This window comes from Solanum pennellii, chromosome 8 (genome assembly GCF_001406875.1).
Source record: "Solanum pennellii chromosome 8, SPENNV200".
NCBI lineage: Eukaryota > Viridiplantae > Streptophyta > Magnoliopsida > Solanales > Solanaceae > Solanum > Solanum pennellii.
The window spans coordinates 50,983,748-50,988,223 of record NC_028644.1 but is presented as its reverse complement, the minus strand read 5'-3'; positions in this window follow the sequence as shown (position 1 = coordinate 50,988,223).

The following is a 4,476-nucleotide window of genomic DNA, read 5'->3' as shown; positions in this document are numbered from 1 at the left end:
AGCTTTGCAGAATTGAAACCTAGATTGACTACAACTCCTGTCTCGACTCTACCAGATGGTTCAGATGGTTATGTAATCTATTGTGATGCATCTAGAGTTTGCCTAGGTTGTGTGTTGATGCAGCGAGGTAAGGTGATAACTTATGCCTCTAAACAACTTAAGGTTCATGAGAAGAACTATCCAACTCATGACCACGAGCTTGTAGCAGTGGTGTTTGCATCTAAAGACACTACTTGTGTGGTGTTCACATAGATGTGTTCACTGACAATAAGAGCCTTCAGTATGTGTTCACCCAGAAAGAGTTAAATCTTTGCCAGAGGAGATGGTTTGATTTCCTGAAGGATTACGATATAAGTGTGCATTACTATCCTGGTAAGGCAAATGTAGTAGAAGATGCTCTTAGTAGATTATCTATATGGTAACACTCTCCTAATCACGTTTATCACCTCTCCACTTTCAAAAAAAGAAAAACTCTCTTGTTCTCTCTGCCAATTAACGTGAAGAAACAGAAACTTTGAAAAAAATTCTTCACACTTGAAGAACTCACTAAAAAGTCTAAGAAAGCAAGTTAATCAAAAACGTTAAGGCAAGGGAGATTTCTGTCGAGTTGGTGGTGGAACTTTAGGTGAATTGGGCGTGGTTTTGGTGACATGTTTGGGCAGCAACTTCAAGATTGAACAACGTCAAAAGGTATGGGTTTCTTATCTTTTTCTCCCTTTCCCAAGAGTCCCCTTACGATTAAAAGTATCCACTTCGAAACTAAGGTTGTTCCCCTTTGTATGTCCTTGTCCCTAACTCCTAACCTAATTCGTAGGATGGTTATGTTGTGCTGCTAGATTTAGGCATGAATTATGTGTTTATATTAAAGGTGAATATGTTTATGTGAGGGAAATTACGGAGATGATAATCAAAGTGTGATCTAAAAAAAAAGGTGTGTGTGTGTGTGCACGTTGGCAGTGTTCTTGGCCACTGTTTTGGGGTCGTTTAAGACATGTATTTGTTGAGTATTTTATATGTGAATTGTGTATAAAGTTTGATGCTCATTGTAATGAAATATGGTTGGTTGAACAACGATATTATAGCCAAATAAACTTATGAAAGATCTGACTAAAGATGAGTTGAAGAATGATAAAAATTTTCTTGATTTGTGCACTGTACAGTTAGGCTAAAATTAGGGTTTGAAAAGGGAAAATAAAATAAGTGAGGTCAATGGGAATTGAAGCCAAGACCTCACATGTTAAGAAGGCTTAAAAACAAGGAAAAAAACGTGAAGGGGATGGGGGGAAACGAACTAGCGAACTGGGGAAGAAGGAGGAGAAAAATAAATCAAACAAATAAGTGGAAAGTGTTGGGTTCAAACTCACGACCTCCAGGCAGCGAGTGAATGTTAGAAAATTAAAGAAAAGGGAATGGGAGGTGTGTGAATCGAACCCACGAGCTCAAGGCTGAAAAAGAAGAGGCGAAATTAACTATGAAATAAAGTGAGTTTGTGTGGGTTCGATCCCACAACCTCACTGCCACTCGCCCAATTTAATTAAAATAAAATTAGAGAGGTTGTGGGGGTTCGAACCCATTACCTCACAGCCTTAGCGAAATGAAAATTTAAATAAGGAGGCTGTGGGGGTTCGAACCCACAACCTCCCTATGCAAGCGATAATACAAAAATACAGGAGGATGTGGGGGTTTGATCCAACAACCTCTTTGTTTAGGCGAGAATGGGCAACATGAGGCTAATGAAAATTAAAAAGGGGTTGTGGGGGTTCAAACCCACAACCCTTCCTCCAACCTAAGAGAAAAATTAAGTAGACAATTAATCCTTCGATGTTAATGTTGGGATTTAATTTAGAGTTCTAATGTTATGAATATTAGAAATAAAATCAATGAAAAATATAAATGATATCCAAGTAAGTCAAACTTGGATTTCCTTGCCCAATCTTCCTTATTGATGCATAAGTCATACGTGAATAAAATATCCAACAATAATGCCACCAACATAGATCAAATTCAAGATCTTGGCATATATACAAGATACAAAAGTCTAGTTACTACATAATCTTAGGAAAGTAAGAATCACTTAACGAACTATGAATGAAGCCCCATGGCTTGTATGTATAGACACATAAGTCTAACATACATTCAAAAGTAAGTGAACCTAAGATGTATGTAATGAAATGATGAACTTAGGAGGATTAAGTATGAGTGTAAGATACACTAAGTGGCCAAGTGCATTGGCATATAATGAGATGAACTATGAAATGGTGAAATGAACATTCACGTAATAAGAGGTGAGTAATTATGAAAAGTAAAGGTGCTAGTGATGAAGAATGTGGTGACAACATGACATGAGGCTAATGTAAATGATGAGAGCAGTCTCAAATGAGCCTAAGTAAGTGTCACCAATACGGACTCACCAATGAGAGTGTAAAATAATGAAGAGACTAGGCTCTATGAACACTCTAAAGAAAGTATTGATCTTAACACACTTAATACTAATGATGAGATGAGAAATCATCTAATAAGATATGATGTCCTCATACTAGAAGCCAGCTTCCATGACGTATGAGATAAATGTAATGGAACTTTATACAGAGCACCGATAGGCTAGCTATGAGCGGTGATTCCATCTTTCGGGAAGGGCGGAGGTTGACGTAACTCTCATGAGATGAGAATGTCCGGCATGCCGGGTATGGGTCTCCTTATATCTCCTAGTCTTCGACCTATAATGCCAATATTGGGATCTATGGAGGTTCAATTCTCATGTACGCTAGCATGTTGCGGGTCACTTTGGCCGGTGATTCTACCTCTTTTCGGTGTGGAGAGACACTAGATTTCATGATGCTCGCATGATCTATGTCGGTTAAAGTTAAAGTTACCAATGAATGAATAAGGCCAACCTCAAATGAAGAACATAACGAAATGAATGATACAAAAGGTGTTAGGATAGGATAATCAAGAGGTGAGCTAGACTCATGTAATGACATTAGGTTATTCCTGACCATTGCATAGCAAGCCCGATGAAAGTCTTAAACTACACCCTAGGTATAGCTGGTGTTCACACTGTTCTATGAATGAAATGAAATGAAGTACGTATGAATGAATGAAGAAGACTCTGTGTTTGCTAATGAATACTCCCTGGTTCAGGTCCCATATGTTGAGACCTCATTTTTGAAAGTCTTAATGTCAAGTCCATGATTCCAAGGTCTCATGGCATATGAATGAATGACATGAAAGAAGCTATGTGTTATATGTTATGTGCTATGGTATGTATTCTATGAATATGTTTTGTGCTGTGTGCAATATGATATTTAAGACGATGCACATTACTCTCATGGAATGACCTTCCTAATAAAATTTGGAAAGTTCATTAACTTTCCTAATCTCGATTTGTCAAGTCTACTGACTTGACTTCCAAAAATCATATCGTTAGGAAAGACATATTCTTTCTCATGTATGTCCTTGTTGTGTGCTTGCATATATCCATACTTAGTACAAGTGTGTACTAACCCTATACATCTATACTATTTTAGGTGTAGGAACAGGTGGGCGATAGAGCTAAAGGATCATTGTTGCAGCTATCCGGACGTCAGCATTCATCCGGAGTTTGGTAGGTCCTCATGCTTTCGAGGATGCTATTGTTTTACATTCTAGCTTAGTTCTAGAGTTTAGATCGTCGAGCATGTTCCACTAGCGTTTTTTTCTTGTTTTGATTCAGACTTTGTATTGGTGCCATTTTGGCAATTATACAATTAATACTTATTGAACTATTTCTCTCAATTTTATATCTCTTAATGTTAGATGGTTGATGATGAACGATTATGAAATATTAAGAATTTTTAGAAAGTATGTTAAACAACAAAAAGTTTGTAATTTTCCGCTAATAATTAACCTAGGTGAAGTATGAATAATGCATGTAGGCTTGTCTGCGACCTCTGAGAGGTTAACGACGCCGGTCTCGTCTGGGGTTTACACTCCGGTCGTGACAAAGTTAGTATCAGAGCCATAGGTTAAATCCGAGGATAATGAGTTCATATAAACCACATTGATTAATTTCTAAGTCATGGTAGTGAAGTGCACCACTATCCTCAATTAGATACTGCATGATGCGTAGGAAAATTTCCCTTCTTCTGATCTTATGGTGCTTTTCCTAATGTCAGAGTTGTTGGTGTTATGAACTTTTGTACATCAATCCTTGTTGTTTTAAGAGATGAACAGTAGAAGTGATATTGGTCAGAGGATAGGGGGAGCAGTTGATGGGGGCAATCAAGTTCAACCCCACGCTCCAGCTGAAGGAGTGTCCATGTCGGTTAACCCAGCTGGGTTGACTGATGCTGAGGTGAGGGCATCTCTAGCCCAGATGGCACAGGCCATCAAGATGCAAGATCAGGCTCTGACTGCCCAAGTCAACCGGCAGGATGTTCAGAGGGAGCACGACTGACAGAATGCGAGATTTCACGAGGATGAATCCTCCTATATTCA